Source organism: Oncorhynchus masou, chromosome 1 (assembly GCF_036934945.1).
Source record: "Oncorhynchus masou masou isolate Uvic2021 chromosome 1, UVic_Omas_1.1, whole genome shotgun sequence".
Lineage (NCBI taxonomy): Eukaryota > Metazoa > Chordata > Actinopteri > Salmoniformes > Salmonidae > Oncorhynchus > Oncorhynchus masou.
The window spans coordinates 31,069,824-31,082,039 of NC_088212.1; positions in this window are offsets into that span (position 1 = coordinate 31,069,824).

A 12,216-nucleotide genomic window follows, 5' to 3' on the forward strand; every position below is an offset into this window, starting at 1 on the left:
AGGTGGCGATAACAGGACTGGGGGTTGGCATCCTCTCTCACATCAAAACATACCTGCAGACGAGAGGCAGATGGAGTTGTTTTTTTTATTCTAACACTCTCAGTCATCATAATCATCAGGAGGTGAAATGCTAAACTGACCTTGGATCATTAACTCTGGGACTACTACATCTCTATCTGTATTTCATTGTAAAGCATCTCTTTAATAATACTTCCTGTTGACCCGACCAAGTGACCTCTCACCTCTGATCATGCTGTGCCCTCTATGTCTCAGCCAGTTCAGATGCGGGAGGGTTTTAGATGCGGAAGGGGTTCACCGACACGGCTAGTATAATTTAGGGAGAGACTGTCCATTTAACTACCTTATTTTCTCAATAACAGTATTTAACAAGAATCTGTGTGTGGAAGGAGCCACAGCTACACACCTGAGCCTGCTTTCTGATTAATGCACCAGTATGTAGGTGTGGGTTATGGGGTGTCTAAATGTTCAAAAAATAAATAAATATGGGTGACTCTTAAAAAAGCCTGTTTGGTTTTGTATACACATCACCCTTACCTGAACAGCACCCTCACCTGACAAGTAGAAATCAAAGGGAAAGGAACTGGGAATTTAATGACTGGAAGAATATTCCTATTGATATGTGGATGGCTCTTAAAAAAGTATTCTGGTTGTGCATAGTGTAGTCTGTTGTTCCCAGGGAATAGCACCCTCTTTGAAAAAGTAGGAGGTGAAGATCTCGCGCACCCGGATTGCCTCCTGTGTTGCATTGTTGGCCCCCATCCTGGCAACATCCTGCAGAGCAGCAGACCTCTCCTCTAACACACGTCTGCAAAGCTGTAGATGCCATCCTGGTCCTCGTTTCCATCCTCAAGAAGTTATGCAGGACACAGGTAGCCTTCACACACACCTGAATTCCCACAGGAGGCAGTCCCAGATGGCCCTGGTCACCCAAACGTGCAGTGCCCTACACAGTAACTGTAGGCAATCATTTTGAAAGGATCTCCAGTTGCAAGGTATCCGTAGGAATATGGAAGATAATGTAATTATTAGACTTCCATCACCAGGTCATTGTGGATTACTGTCACGACTTCTGCCGAAGTCAGTTCCTCTCCTTGTTCGGGCGGTGTTTCGTGGTCGACGTCACTGGTCTTCTAGCCATTGCGATCCATTTTTCATTTTCCATTTGTTTTGTCTTGTTTTCCCACACACCTGGATTTTCATTCCCTCATTACTTGTTGTGTATTTAACCCTCTGTTCCCGCCATGTCTTTGTGTGGTATTGTTTGTTTGTAAGTGCTTGTGCACATGTTGACTGGTGCGCGTCGGGTTTTTACCCAAGTTGTTATTTTCTTGATGTTGTTAGTTTTGGAATTAAACTGCTATTACCCTATTACCTAGTTCTGCTCTCCTGCGTCTGACTTCCCTGCCACCAGTTACGCACCCCTTACAATTACTAAAGTATAATATCTCTTATAACAAATCAAGCTAACGTTGTATAGATAGATAGATAGATGCATGTGTAACGAACATGCTGAGAGTCAGGAAGCAAGTACAGTTGGTGAGTTTAATAAAAATGAACAAGAGTAATACAAAACAAGAGAAGCGACTGGACAGGAAAACAGAACCAAAACTGCATGAAGACTGATCCTGTTTCCATTGATCATCCTTGAGATGTTCCTACAACTTGATTGGAGTCCACCTGTGGTTTAATTCAATTGATTAAACATGATTTGGAAAGGCCTACACCTGTCTATATAAGGGCCCACAGTTGACAGTGCCTGTCAGAGCAAAAACCAAGCCATGAGGTCAAAGGAATTGTTCATAGAGCTCAGAGACATGATTATGTCGAGGCACATATCTGGGGAAGGGCACCAAATAATCTCTGCAGCATTGAAGGTCCCCAACAAAACAGTGGCCTCCATCATTCTTAAGTGGAAGAAGTTTGGATCTCCAGAGATCCTCTGTGGAGATGGGAGAACATTCCAGAAGGACAACCATCTCTGCAGTACTCCACCAATCAGGCCTTTATGGTAGAGTGAGCAGACGGAAGCCACTCCTAGGTAAAATGCACGACAGCCCGCTTGGAGTTTGTTTTAAAGACTCTCAGACCATGAGAAACAAGATTTAACTATTTGGCCTGAATGCCAAGAATCACATCTGGAGGAAACCAAGCACGATAAGTACGGAGAAGCATGGTGGTGGCAGCCTTATGCCGTGGGGATGTTTTTCAGCGGCAGGGACTGGAAGACTAGTCAGGATTGAGGGAAAGATGAATGGAGCAAAGTACAGAGAGATCCTTGATGAAAACCTGCTTCACAGCGCTCAGATCCTCAGACTGGGGCGAAGGCTCACCTTCTAACAGGACAACGGCCCTAAGCACACAGCCAAGACAATGCAGGAGTGGCTTTGGGACAAGTTTCTGAATGTCCTTGAATGACCCAGCCAGAGCCCGGACTTAAACCCGATCAAACATCTCTGGGTCAATACTGGGGCCCCTCCTGTTCAACCTGTACATTAATGATCTGCCTTCTGTCTGTACTGGGTCTGAAGTTCAAATGTACGCAGACGATACAGTGATATATGTGCATGCAAAGAGCAAACAACAAGCTGCACAAGAAATCACTACTGGAATGGTCCAGGTTATAAAGTGGCTCAGTGACTCATGTTTGCATCTCAATGTGAAAAAAACTGCATGTTCTTCACAAAGAGGGCAACAGATGCTACTGAGCCAGATGTCTATGTGTCAGGGGAGAAGCTCCAGGTGGTATCTGATTTTAAGTACCTTGGCATCATACTTGATTCCAACCTCTCTTTTAAAAAGCATGTGAAAAAGGTGATTCAAATAACCAAATTAAACCTAGCTAATTTACAATTTATACGAAACTGTTTGACTACAGAGGTAGCAAAACTGTACTTCAAATCTATGATACTCCCCCACTTAACATACTGCTTGACTAGTTGGTCCCAAGCTTGCTGTACAACATTAAAACCTATTCAGTCTGTCTACAAACAGGCTCTCAAAGTGCTTGATAGGAAGCCCAATAGCCATCATCACTGTTACATCCTCAGAAAGCATGAGCTCCTGAGTTGGCAAAATCTTGTGCAATACACCGACGCATGTCTTGTATTCAAGATCCTAAATGGCCTGGCTCCCCCTCCACTCAGTATTTTTGTTAAACAGAAAACCCAAACATATGGCAGCAGATCCACAAGGTCTGCCATGAGAGGTGACTGTATAGTTCCCTTAAGGAAAAGCACCTTTAGTAAATCCGCTCTCTCTGTGAGAGCTTCCCATGTCTGGAATACACTGCCATCAGACACACATAACTGCACCACATATCACACTTTCACAAAATGCATGAAGACATGGCTAAAGGTCAATCAGATTTGTGAACATAATCCCTTTTCCATGTTTTCTGTTGTCTGTAGCTTTTGAGGTGTGGAAACACTTTGTTGCTTTTATGAATTTTGTCTTGCTGCTCTTTGTTCTATGTTGCTCTGTCTGCATGCTACGTCTTGCTTGTCCTATGTTGCTCTGTCTGTATGCTATGTCTTGCTTGTCGTATGTTGCTCTGCGTGTGCTCACTGCTCAATGATTGTCTATATTGTAATTGTTTTTAATAACCTGCCCAGGGACTGCGGTTGAAAATTAGCTGGCTGGCTAAAACCGGCACTTTTACGGAAACGTTGATTAATGTGCACTGTCCCTGTAAAAATAAAATCAACTCAACTCTGGAGAGACCTGAAAATATCTGTGCAGCGACCCTTCCCATCTAACCTGGCAGAGCTTGAAAGGATCTACAGAGAAGAATGGGAGAAACTCCCTAAATACCGGTGTGCCTAGCTTGTAGCGTCATACCCAAGAAGACTTGAGGCTGTAATCCCTGTCAAGGGTGCTTCAACAAAGTATTTAGTAAAGGGTCTACTAACTTGTTTTTTTTGTACATCTGCAAAAATACTATTAACCTGTTTTTTCTTTGTCATTATGGGGTATTGTGTGTAGATTGATGAGGGGGAAAAACATTTTAATCAATTTTAGAATAAGGTTGTAACATACAAAATGTGGAAAAAGTCAAGGGGTCAGAATACTTTGAGTCCACTGTAATTACCACTTGAAGCTTGATGATGAGTTGATCATTCGAATGAGCAGTGTAGTGCTAAGGCAGAAACGAAACATATGTACTCCTTTGAGTTCCCAGGGCAAGGATTAAGAACCACTGCTCTTTATTGAGACCTCTCCATCTGTAGACAGGCTTTCACAGCCCTCTGAGGACAGAAAACAACACAATAAACAGACTTCATTATACTCAAATTAGATAGCACTGTCTATTACGTTAATATTATCTCTGTCCTCACTTCAAGGAACTGGAACTACACAAACATACCTGCCCTATCCAAAATAGCCTACTCTCTCCCTTATTTGACAGTTGGAACTGCTATCCTTTCAACCTCCTCCATGGCTGTTAGCTGGTTACCAATAAATGCAAATGCATTTGTTTTTAGCTAGCTGGTGATACTGAATTCACTTAGCTAGCTATACAGTATGTAAAGTTGGCTAGATAGCTAGCTAGCTACATTAGCAGCTCATTTGAGTTAGCCTGCACTGTTGACATTTTCAAAACGTATTTGCTTATTTCAAATCAAAATGTATTTGTCACGAGCCGAAAAGTGAACTTATTACTTTACAAGCCCTTAACCAGCAATACAGTTAAGAAAAAAATAAAAAAGTGTTAATGAAATTATTTACTAAAATAAACCAAATATATATTTTACATTTTTTAAAGAAAAATAGAAAAATAACTAATAATTAAGGAGCAACAATCAAATAACAGTAGCGAGGCTATATACAGGTGGTACCGGTACAGAGTCAATGTACCGCCTGGTATTGAGGTCCTGGATGGCAGGTAGCTTGGTCCCAGTGATGTACCGGGCCGAACGCAATACCCTATGTAGTGCCTTGCGGTCGGAGGCCGAGCAGTTTCCATACCAAGCAGTGATGCAACCAGTCAGAATGCTCTCGATGGTGCAGCTGTAGAACCTTTTGAGAATCTGAAGACACATGCCAAATCTTTTTAGTTTCCTGAGGGAGAATAGGTTTTGTCGTGCCCTCTTCACGACTGTCTTGGTGTGCATGGACCATGTTAGTTTGTTGGTGATGTGTTTTGGGTTCTGTTGTTTTGGGTGTGTGTTGTGTATGCCGCAATAAAGTCCGGTTGCCCCCATTATCCTCTTCTCTCTGCGCTTGACTCTGCACCCACCACTCCAGGCTGTGTAACACTTCCGGGTTAGAGTCCCGCTCCTTGAAAGCTGCAGCTCCATGGCTTCTGGTTGGGGCATGTACTCGAGGTCGACCGATAATGATTTTTCAACGCCGATATTGATTAATCGGACAATTTTTATAAATATATTTGTGATAATGACAATTACAACAATAGTGAATGAACACTATTTTAACTTAATATTATACATTAATAAAATCTATATAGTCTTAGATAGATATTAAACATGTTCAATTTGGTTTAAATAATGCAAAAGCACAGTGTTGGAGAAGAAAGCAAATGTGCAATATGTGCCATATAAAAAAGCTAACGTTTAAGTTCCTTGCTCAGAACATGAGAACAAAGCTGGTGGTTGTAGTTATTTTCAGAATTATGACGCGTCGACTATTTCTCTCTATGCCATTTGTATTTCATATACCTTTGACTATCGGATGTTCTTAGACACTTTAGTCTTGCCAGCCTAGTCTCGGGAGTTGATAGGCTTGAAGTCATAAACAGCGCTGTGCTTCAAGCATTGCAAAGAGCGGCTGGCAAAACGCAGTAAAGTGCTGTTTGAATGAATGCTTATGAGCCTGCTGTTGCCTGCAACCGCTCAGTCAGACTGCTCTATCAAATCATAAACTTAATTATAATATAATAAACACAGAAATAGGAGCCTTTGGTCATTAATACGGTCAAATCCGGAAACTATCATTTCGAAAACAAAACGTTTATTCTTTCAGTGAAATACGGAACTGTTCCGTATTTTATCGAACAGGTGCCAACCCTAAGTCTAAATATTGCTGTTACATTGCACAACCTTCAATGTTATGTCATAATTATGTAAAATTCTGGCAAATCAGTTTGCAACGAGCCAGGAGGCCCAAACTGTTGCATATACCCTGACTCTGCGTGCAATGAACGCAAGAGAAGTGACACAATTTCCCTAGTTCATATTGCCTGCTAACATGAATTACTTTTAACTAAATATGTAGGTTTAAAAAATACACTTCTGTGTATTGATTTTTTTTAAAGCATTGATGTTTATGGTTAGGTACATTTATGAAACGATTGTGATTTTTCACGAATGCGCTTTTGTTAAATCATCACCCGTTTCGCAAAGTTGAATTAGGCTGTGATTCGATGATAAATTAACAGGCACCGCATTGATTATATGCAACGCAGGACAAGCTAGTTAATCTAGTACTACCATCAACCATGTGTAGTTAACTTGTGATTATGTGAAGATTGATTGTTTTTTTCATAAGATAAGTTTAATGCTAGCTAGCAACTTACCTTGGCTTCTTGCAGCCACAAGGTCCAGCCTGCCACGCAGTTTCCTAGTGAATTGCAATGTTATCGGCGTCCAAAAAGGCTGCTTGCCGGAATTGTTATGAAAACTTGAAATCGGCTATACCGATTAATCGGTTATGCCGATTAATCGGTTGACCTCTAGTATGCATGTATGGTCACTGTGGGGACGACGTCGTCAATGCACTTATTGATGAAGCCAATGACTGATGTGGTGTACTCCTCAATGCCATCGGCGGAATCCCGAAGCATATTTCAGTCTGTGCTAGCAAAACAGTCCTGTAGCTTAGCATCTGCTTCATCTGACCACTTTTTTTAAATGATTGAGTCATTGGTGCTTCCTGCTTTAATTTTTGCTTGTAGGCAGGAATCAGGAGGATAGAATTATGGTCAGATTTGCTAAATGGAGGATGAGGGAGAGCTTTGTATGCGTCTCTGTGTGTGAAGTAAAGGTGGTTCAGAGGTTTTTCCCCATGGTTGCACATTTAACATGCTGATAGAAATTTGGTAAGATGGATTTAAGTTTCCCTGCATTAAAGTCCCTGGCTACTAGGAGTTTCTACCTATCTATTTGTTGAATGCATATTGCATGCAAGTGTAATGATAGCACATTATGTTTTATGTTTTCAGAGTTGCCAGGTTTGCTCCAGGAGGTGAAAAACCTAGAGAGGGAGAGAATGAGACAAACAACTTCAAAGGGTCTGTGTGTGTGTTTAAGCATGATGACCAGAATATGAGGAGTAGAGGTTGAGAGTAGGAAAGAGGATTAGAAGTTGGAAGGAGGTGGTTCAATGAATCTGTATTCATTTTCTCTAACTGTCTGTCATATTGTGTGTTCCCAGATATCATGGCTAGTGGATCCCCACCCATCTCCAAAACTCACAATGGTGAGAGAGGAAACAGTTTCTAATGGTGTGTGTGTTTGGTTTAAGCATGATGATCAGAATTTGAGGAGGATTTGAGATTGAGAGTAGGGGGGATTATCAGAAATTGTGAGGTGGTTGAATGAAGCTGTATTAAATCTCTTAACTGTCTGTCATACTGTGTGTTCCCAGACATCATGGCTGGTAGATCCACACCCTTCCTCCAACCCCCAAAAGCAGCACTCCAAGACATTGCCGTCACAACCCTACCAGACAGCATGGCAGGGGGACTTCAAACCTTGAGCTGGAAAGCAGGGATGCAAACTAGTCACAATTTGAATACAAAAGCAGGTGTATTAACATTGTAACAATACAGCAAGCAGAAAAATACTGTATGCATGTGCAGTTTTTCTTAATTGAATGTAAATGTTTAAGGCATATTGTAGTACAATGATAATTTGTTTTATAAGTGTTTTAATTTATAGAGTGCCATGTAGGATTATGCAAAACATGTTCACAAAACTATTTCTCGTTAACTATTAAAACTATCTAGTACAGCAAGCAAACAACTTGAGTCTTGGCAGAAAGGACTACAATAATGGTTTTATACTTCAAATACATTTACTTACTTAAAAGGGTGGTTCATCGAAAAATATGTTTAACCTCATTAGAATATTTACCTAGGCATTAGCCTTTACCAGAGACAGTTTTTAGGTTAGTTGGATCAGTATTTAGACTTCTGCAATTTCATTTCAAAATGCAACATTTACGATTTTATCTAGAATGTATGAAAAACTATATGTATTTATCTTCACTTTATGCAACAAATGTTGTCTCGTCATTGAATTGCCCAAAAACAATCTGTTTTGTTTTGTTACAAAAATCAGCCTACTAGAGCTAATGTTTTCTTCAGTTTGTGACTCTGACCCAAGTCACGGACTCGGATTTTAATGAAAAAATTAGCGATATCATTGGGAAATATTATGCTAGGTAAATATTTTAGCAAAGTAATCTTATCAAGATTTTAACTACAAGGGCTATTGCAGTGATTGGGGACACCTTTGGTGTCTTTCTAAGGTATTTATGATACACATTGACATTAAATGGGGTTTCTATGGGAGAGTGCAAAGTAGAATTTGCTGATGCGCTAAACTAAATACTGACCCAACCAACCTAAAAACTGTCTATAGTGAAGGATAATGCCTAGGAAAATGTTCTAGTGAGATTAAACATATTTTTCGATGAACCACCCCTTTAACATAGTTGATGAAAACATTAAACAAGGCAATACAACAGTTTACATTTCAAGAGAATACTTTATGAGCAAAGCATTTATCTAAACATGAATCTGAGAGGTAGGCAGAGAACATATGCTTGACTAAGCCCAAAACTAAATTGTAATATACTGTACTTAGAAAGGGGGAGAAAGATAGAAGGGGAGAGTGACAAAGCGAGGGAGACAGAGAAAGAAGGAGATAAGAGTTGTATAGTTACCACAAGGGCTGGAGGATAGGACGACAACCATCATCAATGGTGACCACGTGACAATGTCAAAAACAATGTTTTGTTACATTTGTAGTATTTCTTGATAAATTCTTTATTCTGAAACATTTTATTGTGCAGAACACAATTTTCATATTTGTGTTCTGCAAAGTCCTAATATCAGTAACAATAATGGTTTTGTCCTAATACTTGGCAGACCCCTATTAAAGACATACTGGGGTTGATTGCACTAACAAGACAATAGTTTTTTTTAGAACAGGTGCACACAAACTAGAAGTCAGAGCAAATCCTAATATTAAAATACTGTATTGATTTCGGATATCATGTTTTATCGGATATCATGTTTTAAAATATGTTTTAATATATCATGCAAAAAACTGTGTTTCTGTCCATCACAAAGGAAAGTTTGAATACATTGTTGATAACTACTGCAGTACTGTGCAAATAGCACATTTTGACCACAGCTTCTAAAGGTCCAAAATTATGTGTAACAGGCTTATGTATTTTATTAAAGTTATTGTTTTATGATGTTTTACATGTCAAACTGGCAGAGGGTGTTCAACTTCAAGCGAACATTATCACTCGACTGAGCAAAGAACCATCAAAGTGCATTTCTTAGCTCATGACAGCTCTGTTTCCCAGAGGTGATGGCAGTCTCTTCGTTGACAGGCATTTGCAGTAAGTTGCTTAGTCATTTTTAGTATAAATAATGTACAATAACATGTAAAATTATGAAATAAGACGTTTACTTCAAAATACAGCTGAACTACTAGTACTGTAAATGGCCAAAAAGGGATTTTGTAGTTTATTTTATTATTTAATTGTATTATTTATTTATTACAAGAGTGTGAATGTGTGTGAGTAACCTGATCTCAGGTCTATTAATGCCAAGACTGTTGATTAATTTGGGGTTAGGCAGGCTATTCTGTACTCAAAGCAAATTTGTTTAAACCCTCTTTTCTTTTTCTCCACAGCCTTTTTAATTAGGCGAAACCAGATGGATGAGAAGGATGTCTTAAAAATAATTTAATCGAAGCTTGAATCGAAATTGCTTTAAGTCCATGATTTAGGTTTAAAACTGCTTTTTTTGTTTTACTCAAAGGGAGTAACTTGGAGGGTAAGGCCTAACTTTTTGATTTGTTAACTCAGTTTAGTATTAAAATTGATAATTTTTCAAATATGATGTCCTCATATCTGTCAACTTCTTAATGTACACTGAACAAAAACATTTCAAATCTACTATAGTTATTGCTGTAGTATTTATTTTATTTATTTCACCTTTATTTAACCAGGTAGGCAAGTTGAGAACAAGTTCTCATTTACAATTGCGACCTGGCCAAGATAAAGCAAAGCAGTTCGACACATACAACGACAGAGTTACACATGGAGTAAAACAAACATACAGTCAATAATACAGTATCAACAAGTCTATATACGATGTGAGCAAATGAGGTGAGATAAGGGAGGTAAAGGCAAAAAAAAGGCCATGGTGGCAAAGTAAATACAATATAGCAAGTAAAACACTGGAATGGTAGATTTGCAATGGAAGAATGTGGAAAGTAGAAATAAAAATAATGGGGTGCAAAGGAGCAAAATAAATAAATAATTAAATACAGTAGGGAAAGAGGTAGTTGTTTGGGCTAAATTATAGGGGGCTATGTACAGGTGCAGTAATCTGTGAGCTGCTCTGACAGTTGGTGCTTAAAGCTAGTGAGGGAGATAAGTGTTTCCAGTTTCAGAGATTTTTGTAGTTCGTTCCAGTCATTGGCAGCAGAGAACTGGAAAGAGAGGTGGCCAAAGAAAGATTTGATTTTGGGGGTGACTCGAGAGATATACCTGCTGGAGCGTGTGCTACAGGTGGGAGATGCTATGGTGACCAGCGAGCTGAGATAAGGGGGGACTTTACCTAGCAGGGTCTTGTAGATGACATGGAGCCAGTGGGTTTGGCGACGAGTATGAAGCGAGGGCCAGCCAACGAGAGCATACAGGTCGCAATGGTGGGTAGTATATGGGGCTTTGGTGACAAAACAGATTGCACTGTGATAGACTGCATACAATTTGTTGAGTAGGGTATTGGAGGCTAATTTGTAAATGACATCGTCAAAGTCGAGGATTGGTAGGATGGTCAGTTTTACAAGGGTATGTTTGGCAGCATGAGTGAAGGATGCTTTGTGGCGAAATAGGAAGCCAATTCTAGATTTAACTTTGGATTGGATATGCTTGATATGGGTCTGGAAGGAGAGTTTACAGTCTAACCAGACACCTAAGTATTTGTAGTTGTCCACGTATTCTAAGTCAGAGCCGTCCAGAGTAGTGATGTTGGACAGGCGGGTAGGTGCAGGTAGCGATCGGTTGAAGAGCATGCATTTAGTTTTACTTGTATTTAAGAGCAATTGGAGGCCACGGAAGGAGAGTTGTATGGCATTGAAGCTTGCCTGGAGGGTTGTTAACACAGTGTCCAAAGAAGGGCCAGAAGGGCCAGAAGTATACAGAATGGTGTATACTTAGTGTATACTTAGTATCAGTAAGATTGCTATAATATTACCATAAGATATACCATTAGTATATCTTTGTATATTGGTATAGTAGTGTATAGTGTTAGTTATTATTATAGTATCGCTATAAGATGATGTTATAGTATTCCTTTAAGATTACTGTAGTTATTCTATAGTATCTCTGAATTTACCATAAGAATACTATAGAATGTGAAAAAAAGTTTGTAATTTTTCTATAATATTCTTCTATAGTTATCTTACAGGATCACTATAATATTGCTATAGTTATTGCTACATTATTACTATAAGATGTTATAGTATTCCTTTAAGATTACTGTAGTTATTCTATAGTATGTCTGAATTTACCACAAGAATACTATGCTTTTTTGTGATATTTATATAATACTCTTTTTATTGTAATCCTATAGTGCTTTTTGTAAGGGGTGCTCCAAATCGTTTTGAAATCGGAGCATCTGCGACTGTAATTTAACATAACGAGCTGAACCTCTATCATTTTCCTGTCTTGCCACAGCACTGAACCGCGACACATTAAAGCATATGATTGGTCTAGTTATGTAAGGGATCAAGGGGATTTGATGTTTTGAAGAAACGCCCCTCAAAATTACTGGAGTTGAATGGAGCGAGAGAACGTTCTCTGTTGAGTTTAGAAAACTAAAAAGAGTAGCATGGTAGCGCTGTTTCATGTACAATGTTGTCAACAAAAGTAGGTTGCTGTTACTTCAGTCCATATTGCTGAATGCAGCCTTTTGACAGCATGTACTAAAAT